This window comes from Pipistrellus hanaki (genome assembly GCF_964339955.1).
Source record: "Pipistrellus hanaki genome assembly, chromosome: 2".
In the NCBI taxonomy this organism is placed as follows: Eukaryota; Metazoa; Chordata; class Mammalia; order Chiroptera; family Vespertilionidae; genus Pipistrellus; species Pipistrellus hanaki.
Window position 1 is genome coordinate 73088100 of NC_140504.1, and position 20595 is coordinate 73108694.

Consider the following 20595-nt stretch of genomic DNA (forward strand, 5'->3'; position numbering starts at 1 on the left):
TATCAGATATGATTTGACAAACAACTAAGAATAATTTCTAGCTCAAATACTGTTGTGTGCAGACAGATGGAAAATGTGTTGCTGGAAAAACTCACTTTTCTAAAATGAACCTAACTTTTCTCCCAGAGGTATAACTTCCTCAGAAATTGGTTTCCTCTTTAACAAAAGCTCAAATCCTTTCTAAATTATTTTAAAATCTGCATTAATGGGAGTTATTTTAGTTAGAATTTAGCACATAATATAACCATGAAAAGCAATAAAGATATACAATAAATCATTTATTTGGACAGAAACTATATATAGTATATGTGTCAAAATAAATAAGTATACATTCGCACATATTACAACAACAACAAAACTTATCTCTCCTAAACAGCATTCAAATATCCCTAATATCTCCTACATGTGCTTTTAAATTTTGGCAAATAATAGCATTTTCTACTTCAATGTGTATATACAAATTCCTATTATGTAATTTCTCCTATGACCCAAAAACAATACACTTTGATAATTCAGCTTCTTGTTGTCTTTCCAATTTAGTAAAAGCAATGATTTTCAACCTTTTTCATCTCATAGCACATATAAACTAATTAATAAAAATTCTGCAGCACACCAAAAAATATATTTTTGCCCATTTGACATAAAAAATAGGCATAATTTTGATTCATTCACACCAGATGGCTATTGTTGTGTTGGCCGTTGTCATTTACTTATTTAACAATCTAAGGGAAGAGAGGTCAGTACTCTGATTAAATAGTGGGGTATTGCATGTTTTAAAAATTCTTGCAGGCACCCTGGTTGGAAATCTCTGAGTAAAAGTATCCTGTTGTTCTATTTCAGACTCTGTTCTGGCGGAGCAGAAACCAGGCCCAGGCGTGCCACTGGAAGGCACAGGCAAGGACGCTGGTCCTGATTCCGCAGGCAGCCAAGTCTAAATGTAAGTGTGAGAAGCAATGGAAGGCATCGCAGTGGCCTGGCAGATGGTGGTGCACAGGGAAAGTTGGGGGGTGGGGGGGAGGAGTTGGAAGACACTTGGATATCCAGCCTGCCTGCATGTCCTGTCTCCTATCCCCATCTCCACTGCTGCAAAAGCCTTTAGACTATCTTTACCAATGCCAGGTTTTTAAATCCCTGACAGTAAAATACATGTGCAGAGTGTGATTCTAGCTGGTTTGTTAAGTCCAGGCATGTTGAATAGAGTCTTAAAATAATCATTTCCATAGGCCCTGACTAGGTTATCCAAGTGTTCACCAGATGCTAGCAGCTAGATTTTGCAGATGAAAATTGCTAACTTGAGCTGCTTTTCATGATTCAGCAGAGGGTTTCAAGTCATAGAAGATCTGGAGATTTGTAAAATAAATAATTCCCATGCAAATGGAAAAATTAAAATAATCTTATCATCTCCCAGTCATATCTATACCGGTTTGTGCTTTTTGGACAATTATCAAAATTCTCTTAATTGGCCCAATTTTTTTCTGGCTGATATTTTATAGTTTTAAGTAATGAGTTGTAATGAAGAAATGATTCCTTTCAGATGACTGAAGTGGCATGTACTAAATTTTCCTAAGACAATCTAGCAAATATAAAACAGAACATGATATAACATATGGTTTTATTCACATACTAGAGGCCCGGTGCATGAAATTTGTGCATGGGGGGAAGGGGGGTACAGCCCAGCCTGCACCCTCTCCAATCCAGGACCCCTTGAGGGATATCTGACTGCTGGTTTAGACCTGGGGATAGGGCCTAAACCAGCAGTCAAACATCTTTCTCACAATCCAGAACCTCTGGCTCCTAACTGCTCACCTGCTTGCCTGCCTGCCTGATCACCCCTAACCACCTCTGCTTGCTGGCCTGATTGCTCCCAACAGGCCCCACACACACCTCCCTGGTTGCCCCTACTGGCCCCCCTGCCAGCCTGGTTGCCCCTCACCTGCCCCCACTTCCGACCTGGTCGCCCCACACAGCCTGCTGTTCAGTTGTTTGGCTGTCCCTCACTAACACCCCTGCTGGCCTTGGTCACCCCATGCAGCCTGGGGTGAGGGCATCCTGACTGATTTGCATATTACCCTTTTATTAGTATAGATGATACTGAATATATTCACAGTGAAAAATGTTAACAGTATACCCGAATCTCTTTTGTCCCTGCATTAATCTCTCATGATGAGAAATTAATATATTTATGAAGTATATTGTTAACTTTTTAAGTTTGATGGGGGAAAAAATGCCATCTGTTTCTGACGAGTAGACATTATCTCATAATATCCACATCCATCTTATGTTTATTACTATTTCCTGGTTAAGTGTGACTTTTGGACACACAGCTCAATATTTCCGAATATTGAATAGTACAATGACTCTTTATGGTCTATTTAATTTTATTTAGTAATTTAAAGTGTGAGTAGTTAAGATTCCTCACATTTCTGTGTTCTTGCTGGAGGTACCCTTGAACCAAAAGAAAAGCACAGCAAGAAGCTCTGCAGTTAATGCCACATGACCACATCTGGTCTAGAATGAATCAATCCTGAGTTTCTGGAGAAATTCAAATATGTCAATTACTTTCATAAGGTATCACATTTTTATTATAGGTATCACTAATTATTGGCTGGATTTTATCAATGCCAGATGTTAATTAAATGAAATACTTATAATGCAAAACCATTGATATATATAGAACTCAAGCCTATCACATATTTGGAGACTCTGATGAAGGCATCAGTCCTCCCGTTACAGTCAAAATGTCAGGGTAAGGCTCTGGTCCCAATCCAGGGAAACTTCATAATTGTTGTAACCAATGGCAGGCTCAGCTTCTGAATTTCTTGTAACAAAATCTTGCTGCCAAAGGTACGAATGGGCTCACCCAGTAAAAAATTACAGTAATAATGTTAAACTAAATCATAAAGATGCAGAAGGTGGTTATTATAGAACAGAGGAGATAAATTGCTTGTAAAGTTATGGTGAAAATATAAAAAATACATTTATTAGACTTTTTAAAAAGTAAGCCTTGTTTTTAAGCTGGGGTGCAAAAACAATAAAAAGTAAAGGTTACTCAATAAACTATTTCATTCAATAGTGAACAGCAATGAAAGTAAAAATTTCATTGATTCAACATGGTCATCAATTCAGGCAGGCCCAAAGCTTACAGTTGATAGTTTTCCAATAAAAATAACAAACTAAAAGTCATTTTTAAGAAAGAATAAGAATGAACTTTTTGAATGTATAGTTTTCATCTCAGTGAAAATTAACTTGGCTTATGCTTAATTTACATAGTATAAAACTGTAAATATTTTATGTGATTTTTAAGTTCTGTGAAAAAATTCATTTGAAACAAATGTAAAAAATGACCCCTCAAAATTAAATATGAAAACCATGATAGGATTAAAATTAGGGAAAATGGAAATAGAGCATGATAACTGTGTGCCCTCACAAAAGTAAAGGACATGACTTTTTAAATTATTTTTTAATAATCTAGAATTTCCTTTCTGATCATCTTATTACTTCCTAAAAATATGGATTTCTGAATCATATAACATATACATTTTGGTAAATATATTCTGTATTTTTCTCAAGTTAAATTACATCTCTCTAAGTGACAATTATCCTAGTAATGAACTCTTTTTGCTCGTGAAAATATCTAATTGCCTTATACACAGTAAGCATAAACAAACATGTATTGAACTGAATTATTCTCACTTTCTGTTCAGAGACTCGTGTGTCTCTTGGATTTGCACTGAGAGGTGATGTCTCACACATGGGATTAATGAGCTACATCTGTAATCAAGAATAATCCATGGAAAATCTGCTGCATTGATCCATATCTGTTTTATTAATCAAACCAACTACGGAAGGACTTTCTTGTGATCATACCATATTTTGGAGATAAATAGAGTGGGTAAACCACAGTTCAATTTAGAAGTTCTTTTAAACTTTGAAGAACATGGGAGTTTATATTATATGACAGTAGTAAAGTCAAATCGTTGATAGTTGTAATTCTGATGTATAGGTATATAAATATCCTGTATGTAGAATATTATGGCAGTGGCCAAGAAGATCCTAACTATTCAATATGGAATTTATTTCTTACTGTCACTCTCTTCCTCCCCCATTTTTTTTTTTTTAACAAAAAGTGTTTGGGTTTTGGAGGAGGGCTTTTTGTTTGTTTGTTTTTGTTTTTGTTTTTTTAAAACCAGCTGGTATGAACAGCCTTTAGTTGAAGCAGATGGCAGGAAGTCAGAAACCCCAGATTCTATCCTTGATTCTCCTACCCACTTGGAATGTGGCCTTGGGCAAGTCATGAGAGTAAATCTACAATAAAAGGGGTAATAATGCCTTACATGTGTATTGTGCTTTATGATCTAACAAAGCACTTTCACATATAATCTCTTATTTAATCTTTTCCACAGCCTCCTATGAGGAGCATGGCAGTTATTAACAAGCTCCATTATAGAGAGTAGGAATTTGAGACCCAGAGAAACTAAATCAGCTGTTCACAGTCACATCAATAACATATGTTAGAGCCAGGAACAGACAAGGGATTACAAGTTAGTCTTTTGTCTTTTTCCTCTACACCACACTGCTGCCCTCTGGTGCTGTCCAAGTGGGAACGACTAGAGCTGTGCTGTCCAATATGGTAGCCATGAGTCACATGTGGTGATTGAGCCCTTGAAATGTGGCTAGCCGCTACTGAGATGTACTGCAAGTGTAAAACTCATGAAGGATTTGTAAGATTTTGAATGAAAACAATGTAAGATATCTCATTAATATTTTTTATATTATTTGCATGTTAAAATATTACTTTTAGACATTTTGAGTTAGATTAAATATATTATTAAAATTAATCTCAACTGTTTCTTTTAACTTTTTTAATGTGACTACTAGAAAATAGGAAGTCACACACACGTGGCTCATATTGTTTCTTTTGAACAGCACTGGACTGGCAGGTTCCGTTGTTCAAAGCCCACAGTATGGATTTCACAGTACAGGACTTGCTTATGCACCTGTCTTGATGTGGTTGAGACAAATTTCCAAAGACTGTCCATCATAGAGCAATGTGCATTAGCAGCAATGATTCGGTGATTCTCACACATCTTCCACAGGGGAAATGTCGGACTTCATTAGTAAATGCCTCAAATTGCTCATTTACATGATACTTGCTGAGTACTTGAAAGGCTTAGAGTAACAGCACCATGGAAGGAACTGTAAAGTATATTTATGACTCTGTAACACACTTTACTTTAAATATGTTCCCATTAAACATTATGAATGAATGAGACATTAGACTATTAGGTGAGATAGCCAATGTAAAAGAATCCTATCTAATAAAAGAGAAACATGCCAATCAGGAGCAAGTATGCAAATTAACCCAACCAAGATGGCAGCAGCCATGGAGCAAGTAGGAGGCTGGGTTGCCCCGGCAATGGAGGAAGCCAAGCTTCCTGCAGCCTTGGCCTGCCCTGGCCTCTGCTCAAGGCTACAAAGTTTCAATTATAGAAGATAAATAAATCCTAGATACCTGCTTCCAGTCTATGCTTGGGTTGCAAACTACCACAGGCCCCTCGCCCAGGCTGTCCCACACCCCAAGGGAACCCCCACTCTGATCTGGGATACCCTTCAGGGCAAACCAGCCAGCCCCCACCTGTGCATCAGGCCTCTATCCTACCTAATAAAAGAGTAATATGCAAATTGACTGTCACTCCAACATACAAGATGGCTGTCCCCATGTGGTCAAAGATGGATGCCCCCATGTAGACACAAGATGACTGCCACAAGATGGCCAGCAGGGGAAGGCAGTTGGGAGGGACCAAGCCTGCAAGGGAGGGCAGTTGTGGTCAATCAGGCCAGCAGGGAAGGGCTGTTTGGAGGGACCAGGCCTGCAGGGGAGGACAGTTGGGGGGTGATCAGGCCTGCAGGGGAGGGCAGTTAGGGACAACAAGGCTGACAGTGGAGGGCAATTAGGGGGACCAGGCCTGCATGGGATGGAAGTTGTGGGGGGCTCAGGCCTGCAGGGAAGGGCAGTTGGGCAATCAGGCCTGTAGGGGAGGGCAGTTAGGGGCAATCAGGCCAACAAGGGAACAGTTAGGCATTGATCAGGCTGACTGGGGAGTGGTTAGGGGGTGATCATGCTGGCAGGCAGAAGCAATAAGGAGCAATCAAGCAGGCAGGCAAGTGAACTGTTGGGAGCCAGCAGTCCTAGGTTGTGAGAGGGATGTCCCAGATTGGAGAGGGTGCAGGCTGGGCTAAGGGACAATGCACCCCACCCCCATGTATGAATTTCGTGCACTGGGTCTCTAGTATATATATATATGAAGTATGAATTTCAGAGCTTTACCTTTCTCCATATATTATTCTTACTTGGTAGAAAATGGCCTGAAATTACCTTAAATAATTTTTGCAAAAAGAAGATATAAAGAAAAACAAAAAGGGGACCTAAATCAAAATGACACAATCACAAAATAGTGAAAAAAAGTTTTGTAACTTTTTGTACAACAATAATGTTCTTTGAAGAGATTAAAATGTGTGTATATAAACTAATTATATATTGATTATTAAAAGAAAACTTCAAAATATAATTATAACTTATTGCAAATTTCTGTTTACCTTATTGCAAAATTCATGTTTACCTAGAATGAAGTAAAATGAAAAATATTAACAGTAGCCAACTCTGGATGGCAGAATTTTAGATATTTCTGTCATTATTTAATTTTTCTATAATAATTCTAGAATAAACATGCATTGTTTTTATAATGAGTAAATTTAAAAAGTTATCCTAATCAACTCCAAAATTGACTACAAATGAGAAAGATAAAAATTATCTGGGTGGGATAAAATGCAAATTTTGTTCTCAGTCACAAAATTTTAAAATAATATGTTTATAGGTTCTTCTTTTTCATGAGTTATTGCTCTTCCTTTGATTCAAGATAAAGCAACCTGTAGACTATTCAAGTCCTCTAGACAAAGAAAGTGAAAGTTGAATTGGTATTTCTAGACTTTCTTGAGAAAGCAGTTTACCCTCAGCTGTGAAATGAATGTAAAGATCAAGGTTATAGTATGAGCTCTTAAAACTCAAAGTTATGCCCAGCTGTTGGCTCAGTGGTTGAGTGTTCATCTATGAACCAAGAGGTCACTAGTTTGATTCCTGGTCAGAGCACATGCCTGGGTTGTGGGCTTGATGCTTAGTAAAGGGCATGCAGCCAATTGATGTTTATTTCTCATCGGTGTTTCTATCTCTGCCCTTCTCTCTTTGTCTCACTCTAAAATCAATAAAAATATGTATATAAGCACAACCAACAAACTCAAGACACTAGGGGTGGAGAGATGAGGTCAAGTGCCAGGGATTAAGGGAGGCCAGGGGGAGGTCAATGGAGAGAAAAAAGAAGAGAGATATATGTACTACTATTTGTAATACCTTAAACAATAAAATTAAAAATAAAATAAAATAATAAATCAATAAAAACATATTTTAAAGAAACAAAACAGAGTTATAACAGCAGCAATGAGAAAAGCAGAGCATTATGTAAAGTGCACCTCTTCTACCTTAAGACAAACCTGTTCATTATTCATATCAAATGGCATCTACTAAAAACTGGCCTTAGTCTTAGCCTCTGAGATGTGTAAAATTTAATGGGGGACTCTTCTATATATAAAAAGCTAAGCGACCATCCAACCATCCAACTGGTGGCTATGATGCACACTGACCACCAGGGGCAGACGCTCCACACAGGAACTGCTGAGCTGTGGTGACTTGGCAGTGGCAGTTCTCAGGTGATGCACCCTGGAACCAGAGAGGAGGGAGCCCAATTCCAAGGTGCGTCACTGGAGAACCACCCTCTCGAAATCCAGGACCCCTCGGGGGATGTTGGAGAGCCAGTTTCGGTCTGATCCCTGCAGGCCAGCCTGAGGGTCCTCACCTGCTGGAGGGATCCCACTCATTCTGCAGATGCCCTTCAAGCTGTGGCACCGCCCCATTGAGGGATCATGGGAGGTTGGCTCCAGGGCAGGACTGGTGAGATGGACTACCTTCTAATTAATTTCTTTTCAATGTATACAAATCCGTGCACCAGGGAACTAGTATATCTTATAATCACATCTTCAAGCTGGATAGGGTCTTAGTGATCCTAAAAAGTAAAATACAGAACTGTTTTAGGCATCCCATTTAAAAAATCATGGGAAAATATTTGGTCTGATAACTTCTTTTATGGAAAAAAACACTAAAATTTTACTACAAAGACAGCTCAGAAATGAGTTATTCATGCTATTTAGTCATTAAATCGTAAATTCACAGACTGTTAGAGATGAAAGGGGCCTTCAAGATTATCTCATCCAATACCAATATTTTTCAGATGAGAAAAGTAAGGAACAGAAAAGTTATTTTCTCAGGAAAAAGTGAAATCACTGAAAAATATCCCAAAGAATCCAGGAATTTCTGGAAGCTTATCTAGGAAGGGCCAGGTATTTCAAATCCTACCAGAACTTTATAATTTAAATTTAATTGTCAGTGTTCCTGCGCAGTGAAGAAATATGCTAGCTACTATTGCCTAATATTCATATAATATACAAAAAACGCATTTACAATGAACATGTATAAAATAAAAATAAAAATATATAACAACACCAATGATTTCAGACCAGGTCACTCACTCATTATTCAGCTTCCTTTCTTCAATGAACCAAATAATTGAAAGGAATATTCTTTGCCACTTATAGGCACAACCATCTATTATCGTGACAAATTGGCTACTTCCACAGTTGCTGATAGACCAAAGAATAATGGGATATTCATCCCTTGAGTTATAAAAGAAACAATGTTAAGATCCTCCTGATCTTATGCATTAATGAAAATATGATTACAATAAAATTATATCTATTAAAAACATATTCCTCACCTCCCCCCCAATATATACTTTCTACCCATTACAGAGATTGTCTTGAAACAAGTCACTATTAAGGCTCTTTTCCTAAGTTCAGTGTCTAAGAAATGCAAATAATAACACCTGGCCAGTGGTTCCATGGTTAGAGCACCAGCCCACTCACCAAAGGGTCATGGGTTTGATTCCTGGTCAAGGGCACATACCTGGGTTGCAGTTCGATCCCCAGTTGGGGCACGTACAGGAGGCAACTGATCAATGTTTATCTCACATGAATGCTTCTCTCTCTCTCTCTCTCTCTCTCTCTCTCTCTCTCTCTCTCTCTCTCTCTCTCTGTCACTCTCCCCTCTTACCTCTCTTCCATTCTCTTTAAAAATCAATGAAAAAGATCCTCAGGTGAGGATTAAGAACAATAAAAAGAGTTGTTTAAAGATTAAATAAACTAATAACAGATGCAAAATGCTTAGTACAGTGCTTGGCACATAGTTAACATTCAGTAAGTGTCAGATATTAATAGTAATAATATTGTTATTATTTATAACATTATAACTCTTCCACATACTCCCCTCCCCTCAATCAAACCAAACTTGCAATCGCCCACACTGCTTCATGGTCCTACACCCTTGTACTTGCTGATCTCTCTTTCCAAATATCCTTTCCTGGTGAGCTCCTATCCATCACTAAAAGTTCAGCTCTGAGGTGTCCTCCTCTTACCTGTCTTTCCTATGCCTGACTTAGCTGTATTCGCCCATTTCCCAGAAGACCTTGTACATATGCTTCTCCTAGCAATTGAGAACATGACATTTTTAACTTGATTCCCATCACTTCCATCCAACTGGTGCGTGTGTGTGTGTGTATACACACACACACACACACACACGTGTGTGCACAATGGAAAATGCAACACTCAATGCATCACACACACATTTTTATATATCTTGTAGAAATCTATTGACATGAATGAATCAACTCCTATGTATAGGTAAGTGGTATTTAAAAAATATATATTTTTATTGATTTCAGAGAGAAAGGGAGAGGGAGAAAGATAGAAACATCAAAGATGAGAGAGAATCATGGATAGGCAGCCTCCTACATGCCTCCCACTGGGGATCAAGCTTGCAACCTAGGCATGAGCCCTGACCTGGAATCGAGCTGTAACCACCTGGTTCATAGGTTGATACTCAAACTGTGAAGCATGCCAGCCGGGTGAGTTTTTTCTTTATGTATAAGTATCAGGCTAGTAGGTGTGCACCAGGTGGCCTCTGTTCTGAAGGAGGAAAGGTGTGCAGGGTATGGTGGGGAATGCTAGGGGATACAACTTAGCAGTCTGGGTCCTGGCTCTACCACAAGCCTAACCCTGTGTCTTTAGTGAGTTCTTTAACTTCTCTGGATTCACCTTCCTGCTCAGCAAAAATGAGCAGGTTAGGTAGATAGGATATTCTCTAAGGACCTGCCCAGCACCAACATTTGTGTGATGCTAAATGTTGGTCCATCACAGTGATTCTCAAACTGTAGCAGGCCACACAGTCATCAGGAGAGCCTGTTAAACACTGATTCCTGATTAGCAAATTGAGAAGGGGCCCAGGAACTACATTTTTAACAAGATGCTGCATATGCTGAGGTGGATGGGAGGAGCCACACTTTTGAGAACCGCGGGATTGTGACTGCCTTCTTGTCACTGGACAACAGCACTCCTGATATGACAGATTCACAATGGGATGTAGGCAGGCAAAACTCAGGCTCCTGCTGGACTGCCATAAGGAGAATTGGGTGTATGTAGGTAAGTCCCAAAAGCATACAATTTTGTTAGAAGCCCACCTTGTGGGGATGAGACAACTTGAGTTCACAAAGCTTCCCTCAAGCTAAAGTCAAAATGGATCACAATTGCCATCTAGTGACATCTTTGAGTTACTACATCTAGAGAATACAGAATGAAATGATGCTTTTTTTTTTTTTTTTTTTTTTTTTTTTTTTTTTTTTACAAAACTATGTTCAAGATGAGAAATCTTGAGACAAATTCTAATGTACTCTGGTAGTATGTATATTTGTATCTAAGCATTATAAAAATAAACAAGTATATATCATTTCCTATGTGTGAGGCACTATTCTAATACGTTATATATGTTCAGTTATTCACAGCAACGAAATGAGATAGATACAATTATTTTCCTTATTTTACAGATATGAAATATAACTACAGATGTACTAAGAAACATGCCTGAGGTTGCCCAGCAAGTAAACTGGTAGTTCTGGGATTAAACTCAGACAGCTCCTGGAGGGATTTTACTCCAACCAGCCTTTTTCATATCAGAAACATAAAATAGTTACCAAAACAATTGGCACCTGTAACCAGTCATCAGTTCCCAGAATACAAACTGAAGCAATTAATTTTGTATGATTCTTCCAAATGAAATCATCCCATGTGCAACAACTAAAGAGATGCTTCTACTTACACAAAGACAATTATGAAACAAAAAGAACGCCAACTTGGTATCACCTTCCAACTTGCTCTGCAACCTTGGACAAGTTGCCTAACCTCTCTGGGCTTTACTTTCTTCATCTATAAAGTAGAAAAAAATGAAAATGTAGTTTACATAGTTTTGGAGTTCATTAAAGTAAGATTAAATTTTAGAGAAACTGTTCAACTTATCCAGTTAATGTGTCACAACAGCAAATAAGGAGACAAAGGGAGTAATAGTATTGCTTTTTCTCAAATTATCCTGCAATGTGGGAAAGAAGATAGGACAGCAGATTTTTTTTCTACTTTATTTTTTACTTTTAAATAATTTTTTTATTTTTTTAATTAGTTTCAGGTGTACACCTTAATGATTAGACATTATATAACTTACTAAGTGATCCTCCCAATAAATCTCATTCCCGTCTGACACCATACATAGTTATTAGAATATTACTGACTCTATTCCTTATACTATATTTTATATTCTTATGACTATGCTGTAAAAAACAATCTGTACTTCTTAATCCCTTCACCTTTTTTACCCACTTCCTCCCCCAAAACCCCTTCAAACTGACAATGGTCAAAATGTTCTCTGTATCTACGGTATGAGTCTGTTTCTGTTCTGCTTGTTTGTTTACTTTCTTTTCTAGATTCAATTGTTGGAATGTATGTATTTATTGCCATTTTATTGTTCATATATTTTCTCTCTTTTTTTCTTCATTTTCTTAAAGAAGGCCCTTTAACATTTCTTGTAATAATGGATTGGTGGTGATAATTAACTCCTTTAGCTTTTTCTTGTCTGTGAAGCTCTTTATCTGTCCTTTTATTGCAAATGATAGCTTTACTGGGTAGATCAATTTTGGTTGTAGGTCCTACCTTTTCATCACTTTTAATATTTCTTGACACTCCCTTCTGACCTGCAAAGTTTCTATTGAGAAATCAACTGACAGTCTTATGGAGGCTCCCTTTTAGGTCATTAACTGTTTTTCTCTTGATGCTTTTAACATTCTCTCTTTGTCTTTAACCTTTTGCATTTTAATTATGATTTATCGTGGTGTGAGAAAAGTTTTCTGTCATTATTTTTCCAAATAGGTTTTTAATTTCTGGCTCTCCCTCTTCTTCCAGCACTACATTGATGCAGAGGTTCCTTACACTATCTTCATATTTTCTAATTCTTTTCTCTTTTTGCTATTTTAACTGAGTGTTTTCTGCTTCCTTATCCTCCAAATCGCAGATTTGATCCTCCACTTCATCTACTCTACTATTGATTGCTTGTAATATATTCTTCCTCTCAGTTAATACATTCCTGGTTTCTGATTGATTCTTTTTATATTTTCTACTTCTGCTTTTATGTTTCCTTTCTCAGTTGAAGTTCACACAGATCATTGAGCATCCTTATAACCAGTGTTTTGAACTCTGCATCTGGTAGATTGCTTGTCTCCATTCTGTTGCTGCTTATTGTTATTATTATTATTATTATTATTATTCTGCTTCTCCCTTCCCTTCTCCTTCTCCAACTCCATTTTTGGAGTTTTGTTCTTTTCTTTCATTTGGAACATATTTCTTTGCCTCCTCATTTGGGCAGCCTCTTTGTATTTGTTTCTATATATTTAGTAGAGCTGTTATGTCTCCCAGACTTAGTTGAGTGGCCTTATGTAATAGGTGTTCTATAGTGTCCAGTGGTACTCTGGGTACTCTATGTATGATCTTATGTGGGCTGTGTGCACCCTCCTCATGTAGTTGAGCCTTAATTGCTGTTGTCATTTCAGTGGAAGAGATTCACCCCCAAGGACTGGCTGTGGAGAATCAGCTGTGCAAGGACCCACCCCATAAAGCAGGACTTACTTCTGTGGGGCTCTGGTGCCCAGTGAGTTAGCCCTTTGAGTGTGTCTTTTGGGGAGGTGGTTGGGTGGTGCTTCAACATAGCCTGAAGCTGTCCACTGGGTGTGCTGGCTCTGGAGCCTCCCAGAAGGTGCAGGCCAAGGTCAGCCACCACCTGTGTTCTTCCCAGAGTCAGCCAGCATGAGCTGCAGAGTGATTTTCAGATGACTGCTATTTGTGCTGGGTGTGGAAGTGCCCAAGTGAGTCCAGGTTGTGGACCAGGGATGGCTGCTGCTAGTGCTGGGCCTGAGGCCACATAGTGAGTAGTATTGGGCACATTGAGGCTAGACGCTGCTTGTTTGAGAGATTTTAGAAAAGCCGGAAGCATGAGCCAATACAGGCCATTTGTATGGAAAAGCCACTGAAAACAGCTTGAGTGGACCTTCAAGTTGGGTGAGATGGGATCTCAGTGAATGATCAGGGTGAGGTGAACAGTGTGAGCCAGGTTGATGGGGATTTAGATATGGCACCCAACTGCTGGCTCTGTTTGTGTCATCTCAGAAGTCCACCAGCTCTCACCTTGATGCCAAACAATTCAGTTCCTCCCGTTATGTCTCTGTTGCCTTTCAAGCTGCTGCCCCTGCACTGGAGCTCAAAGGGAGTGAGTCCAAGTAAGTCCACACGCAGGTACTCTGGGACTCCATAAGCTCTCTGTCTCACTCAGCCAAAACCCCCACTGGTTTTTATAGCCAAAAGTTATGGGAACTTCTCTTCCTAACACTGAAACTCTGGATTGCGGGGCCTGGCATGAGACTGGGACTCCTCAGTTCTCAAGGGGAGGGGAACCTCCAAAATCAAGATATCCTTCCCAATTTTTATCCACCACATATGGGTATGATATCAGCCCATTCCACATCTTAATATTTTCTACCAGTCTCCATGTGGCTTCTTCTTTAAATTCCTTGTTGTAGGACTTCCATTTCGCTAGATTTCAGGTGGTTCTAAATGATGGTTGTTTTTAGTTTATTTGTAATTTTGATGTGGTTGTGGAAGGATGTGAGTACTGTTTTAGCTATGCCTCCATCTTGACTGAAAGTAGGACAACAGACTTTATCTCCTGGTCTATTGTTCAGAAGTGCTAGTAGTAAAAAACACTCATGAAGTTTGCAGAGAAGTAAAGACCTTACCCAATGAGGTTTATGTTTCACATCTCTTCCTAGATGATGCACTTGGCCTGTGCACCTGAGCTCTTCACTCCTACCTGTTCTATCCCCCAAGGATCTTCAACAAAGGACTCCTAAAGAAAAGTCACATCTTTGTTAGTGGATTGTAGTCCAAACTCCTCATTTCAGAGCTTCCTTGTGAATGATTGAGGGTACACATATCCGAATTACTGGTATTAAGCATATGCTTGCCCCACAATTATAGTTTATTTTAGCAATAAAATCCTGATCTCAGATTACTCTCTTCTGATAATTGAATTAGAAAGAAGTTTCTTATACAAATATGACAGGATTAAAAGGATAATCTTGAGAATTCAAGATTCTCAACCTTGAGAATAGCAAAAACTCTTTACTGATCACTCAATAAACATGTGTTGAGAATCTACTATGTACCGGGCACTGTTTTAAGTTTGGGAAATTAAACAGTGAATGAAGCCAAAAATGACATTCCACCTTCAGAGCTTACATCCTATCTAGTTGGAGATAATTCAATAAAAAGGAAAACAAATAAATATGCAATACAGTGTCTAGTAAAAAAGAAAACCCAAGTAAGATAAAGGAATAGAGAATGTTGTAGATGGGGGGTTGAGGGTGCTGCTTTAAACTGGATGATCAGGGCAGGTCTCTGAAAAGGTGACATTGGCCAAAGGTCTGACCAAGGCCGAGTATTACAAAGGTCTGAAAGTCAATTTAAGCAGATTGAGCAACTAGTGGGAAGTCCCAGGATTGGAAACCAGATGGGTTTGTTCCAGAAGACTAAAGAGAAAACTAGCCAGAGCACAATGACTACTGAGGAGATGTAAGGAAGAGGGTAGGGCCAGATCATGCAGACATTGCAGGTTGTGTTAGGAGCTACACAAACTGGGGTAGGGAGGGCCAGAAGAATTTTGAATAGGAGAGTGGCAAGACCTGGTCTATATCTTTACGCCTCTGGTTTCTCTGGGGAGGTTAGCCTGAGGCAAGGATGAAGCCAGGGACTCCAGTTAAGAGGCTATTACAGTGGTCTAGGCAAAACATGATGGTGCCTTAGTAATAGTGGCTCAGGATAAGTTTCTATGGAGAGATTCTGAAACTTGCTGATGGATTGAATATGTGAGAAAAATAGATATCAAGAACATTTTCTGGGTATGTAAAATAGACTCATAGAAGCAGAAATAGAATAGTGGTCACCAAGGGTTGTGGGGAGGGGAAAGTGGGAATTGCTGTTCAATGGGTGTAAGTGTCAGGTATGCAAGATGAATGAGTTCTGGAGGGCTCCTGTAAGACATCATGCTTATTGTTAATATAACTGTTTTATACCCTTAAATATGTAAGAGAGTAGATATCATCTTATCTGTTCTTATCACAATAGAAAAAGAAAAAAGAATTTTTGCTGTTCAAGTAAGATCAAACTTTAAAAACTGTGGTAATTTTGAGAAACTATATCTTAGGGAAGTAGGATTCGTTTTCAATATTATTTATTGTGACCATGCAATTTTATTATTTTAAAAAGTAATTTTATTGATCTCAGAGAGTAAAGACAGAGAGAAATAAATAGAAACATCAATGATGAGAGAAAATCATCAAATAGGCTGCCTCTTGCATGTCCTCTACTAGGGATTGACCCCTCAACCCAGGCATGTGCCCTGACTGGGAATCAAACCATGACCTCCAAGTTCATAGGTGAATGCCCAACCACTGAGCCACCCATTTGGGACATGCAATGTCATTTAACCATAGTTTTTCTCAAAACTTAAATTTAAAGTATTATTATCAATTTATCAAAATAAATGTTAACTTTAAGGTAGGATTATTCTCAGAATTTTGATGCAAAAAATATTTTCAAAAGAACATCTCTTAGACTTTGAACCCAAGCAACTGAATAAATATTAATATCGTTTTCCAAAATACAGAACCCTGGGGTAAAATTCTTATTTTTAGAATTAGTACAAATGTATAACCCTCTAAATGTACTAGTTATTTCAGAATTAATTTTTTAAGTGAAAAGAATTTCTAAGTCAAGAATCTTTGGGATATATCACGACCTTTTTAGGATGAGCCATGCATAATAATAATGCTATTCAGCCACTACATGGAATCCCACTCTGAGATAGAATCCTGAACCAGATAATCAACCAATCTGGTGTGATGTTTTTAAATGTTCTTTTGTAAAATTGTTTTGAAGACTCATTGACCATCAAACTTCAGAGGGAAGGTAGGGGAGAGTAGGAGTAAAGGGGAGAGATTAACCAAATGACTTGTATGCATGCATATAAGCCTAAACAATGAACACAGACAACAGGGGTGTGATGGCATGAGGAGGAGAGGAATAAATGGGGAAATAAGGACACATATGTAACACCTTAACCAATAATGAAATGTTTTAAAAAGACCCATTGACCAGAAAATTATAAAATCATGTCTTCTGTTTAAGACATGTGTATAAATATGAATAATGGAAGCTTAATTCTTCACTCTTTTAATATGTACAAAGTAAAAGTCCATGGTTAAGTTTAAAGGAATGTTAATTATCAGCATGAGATTTAAATTCTTGAGAAAGAAATATTACAGTGGAAATGGGGAAGAAATGTGCTGGATTGGTGAGCCAGTGGCTGTTTTATGGGAACCAGAGACTTAAATTTCCAGGAAACTCTATTGTCCTGAGATTGGCCTCAAAGCTTTGGGGATGGTGCCATCACATCACACATGCATAATCAATAATAAGAATAAAACACTTTGGGGTACAAAGACTTAGCCAAAATTATCAGTTAATTCAGGATAGAGCCAAAATTAAGTAAACAGTAGTGTACAAATACACACAGAAATTATTTGACTCATATACAGAGAAAACTGAAAGGACATCATATTCCTTTGCCAGGCCTCCACTTTTACAGAGGATGGGTCCTTTTCAACAGTAACTTATCTGATGGATACTAATTAGCTATGATCACTTTCCTAGGTTCCATCGGCTTTAATGTGGTCTACATTTCTTACCCATTCTTCACATTGTTTTTTGAGGGGGCATTACTAACCTGAGTTAAAAACAAAGAAACAAACAAAACAAAACAATTACTTGCTTGGCCAATGTTGTTCAGTGATTGAGCATTGGCCCGTGAACCAAAAGTCCCTGGTTTGATTTCCCATCAGGGTATATGCCCAAGTTCTGGCTCAATCCCCTGTAGGGGGGCATAGAGGAGGCAGCTGATCAATGATGTTTCTCTCTCATCAATGTTTCTATCTCTCTATCTCTCTATCTAACATTAATAAATACATATTTGTTTTTTTAAAAAAAAAACAGTACTGAATAATTGACAGGCTAGTAGCCCCAAAAGTTGACTTCTTTTGAACACCTACTCAATTCTAAGATTCTAAGATCAATGCCTAAAATCCAATTTACCTTAAACTTAATTAGTGCCTTACCAGTTGTGACCTCATGCTCAGATGCAGTCTCTTTTTCATTGCCATCATGCTATCTGGTCATAACTATTGAGTAGCTATCGATGGAAACTAGTAAAGAGAAAGAAAAAAACGAAAAAGACATTGGATGATAAACATTTTGTAAGGAAGTACTTGATGAGAAAACAGAAGCCTCACCCTTCAGCATAGGCTGGTCTGTAATCCAGTCTGGATTTTAGAAGTTGTCATCATTCAGTCTAGAGTAGATCAGCATGAGTAGGTTCTTGTATCTAATACCTTTGAGATCCTTAAATCTTTTAAAAATGTAAGTTATTCTAAAGTGAGAAAATTAATAGGATCTTTCTAGTAGAAAGCCAAGGAAAGAGAATACATTTTCTTGTCCCTCTTTTTGGTGACATTGCACTTTAAAAATAGGCATGGGGAGGAGTCCACAGGAGGAATTTCAGTTAGGCCAATCTACTTACAAATAGAATTTCTTTCAGAATACAGGAGCCTTTGGCAAACATTGGTTGGCACATTCTTTCTAAAAGGTAACAGCCTTTTATTCTTTGGCAGATTTTACTGAGTGTCAGGCAAACCTTTCAAACCATGGCCAAGAGCAGGTTAATCCAAAACACACAACACCTGCAGCCAGCTCATGATTAACAAGAAAATTAGACCTAGGATTATAGAATGTTAATTATGAAACATAATTCCATGATATTTATGGCTCCATAAACTGGGCAATGCTACTCTTGAGCATTTTGAAGTATTCTTTGCAGTGGGATAGTTGCTTATCCAGTTGCCTTTGAACAACATGGGTTTGAACTGCACTGGTCCACTTCCGTGTGTGTGTGTGTGTGTGTGTGTGTGTGTGTGTGTGTGTGTGTGTTTTCAATAAATATGCAATTGGCCCTCCACATTCCGGGGATTCACCAATCGTGGACTGAAAACAGTATTTTCTATTTGTGGTTGGGAATCTGTGGCTGTGGAGGGCCAAATGTATGCATTGTTCTATATCACTTTATATAAGAATCTTGAGCATTCATGGATTTTTGGTGTCTGTGGGGGATCCTGGAACCAATCCCCTGTGGATACTGAAGGATAATTTAAATTTGGGGGGAGTCAAAAGTTATATGGGAGTTTTTCTACTTTGCAAAGATTGGTCTCACTAACCCCCCATTGTTCAGGGCCAACTGCACTTAATGCTGTAACATTTACTGCAGGGGTCCTCAAACTTTTTAAAGTGGGGGCCAGATCACGGTCCCTCAGAGAGCTGGAGGGCCGGACTATATGAACTACTAATTCCTACTGTAACACCTCGGCTGCGCTCACTGCCCAAAAAACCTGGCGGGCCGGATCAGACTCCTCTGTGGGCCGCATGTGGCCCGCGGGCCGTAGTTTGAAGACCCCTGATTTACTGTATAGAAGGGAACATTAGGTTAGTCACAATCTATCTACTGAGATCATGGTTCTCAACCTTTAGTGTGCCTAAGAATCACCTGAAACAAGCTTAAAGAAAATAGGGATTTCTGGTCCCTCCCCAAGACTATCTTGCCAGACTCCTTCAGGCAGGAGACTGGGAACACGTAAGACCAGTGAGTAAGATGAAAATGGTCTGTATGCTACATGTTAAGAATTACTGCACTGGAGTCTGCAGTGAGTTCTCTGAAGTTAGGACCCTCCATATATCTCATGCACTGACACTGGAACCGGTGGGTAATCTGAATATTTAATGAGTGAAAATCTGTCAGCATTTATGGATGCCAGGCACTTTTCTAAGTGCTCTAATATCTTAACTCATTTAATCCTCAAATAAATTACTATTATTAACCTTGACACTTGCTGGGTGTCACAGAGCCACATGACTGGCTTCTTTGTTACACGTATTCAGTTGCCACCTCCTCAGGAAGACCCTCCCCAACTGCCTATCTAAAGCAGCATCACTCTCACTCCCATCCTCTCACTAGATACTGTTCCTTTTCTCTAAAGCCCTTGCCTCTATCTAAAATGATCCGGCTTGGTTTATTATCTAGCTCTCTAAAATATAAGTTCTGGCCGTTACTTTGAGGAGCGAACAGTCGGTAGAGGGGTACAAAATATAACAGAGGTGCCATGCCCCCTGCTCCTGTGCCTGCTGGTACCCCAGCTCCTCCAAGACCTGCCACTATGATGCCAGATGGAACCTTGGGATTGACCCCACCAACTACCGAATGCTTTGGCCAAGCTGCTGCAATGGAAGGAATGGGGGCAATTGGTGGGACCCCTCCTGCATTCAACCGTGCAGCTCCTGGAGCTGATTTTGCTCCAAACAAATGTCGCCGATACTAATAAAATTGCAGTGTCTAGATTCCCAAAACCCTTAAGAGAGGGACCCTTTTCAGACTAGCCAGAATTATCTGGAAAAGTGTTAGGGATTTCTCCCAATAGTTAGATCTTCCCTGCCTGTACTACTCTAGGGAGTATACTGGAGACAGAGGTCAAGGGAGGGGTGATATTTAAATCATTTCTGTGTGGTATATTGTTGAAAAAATAATAATAATAATAAATAATAATAAAATAAAATATAAGTTCTATGAGAAACATGACTCTTACAGGTCCTATTTGTCACAGTATCTCCAGCTCCTGACTCACAGTAGACACCAAAGAAATATTTTTTAAATGAATGCATTTAACAAATGCATAGTAAATTCAAAATAAAAACTTGTTTGTTATATAATTTTTTGTTCTCCCCGAGCTTCTAAAAATTTTCATAACTGTAAATCAGTAGAAAGAATGACTTCTAACCCAGAATTATTTCCAATTTACCCTGTCCCAAATCATTGCATAGACAGGGAAAAGAACTAAGTAAGGG

The 20595-nt window shown here is 38.6% G+C and overlaps 1 protein-coding gene across 2 annotated transcripts in view; it reads left to right on the forward strand.

Annotated features, from left to right (window-relative positions):
* Positions 1–838: 838 nt before the first annotated feature.
* COL8A1 (collagen type VIII alpha 1 chain) overlaps positions 839–20595 on the forward strand; it is a 62444-nt gene continuing 42687 nt past the window's right edge. For both annotated transcript variants that reach the window (XM_084875460.1, XM_084875461.1), the window contains exon 1: positions 839–937. The gene's annotated coding sequence lies outside the window, so the exon portion shown is untranslated. The remainder of the gene's footprint in view (positions 938–20595) is intronic.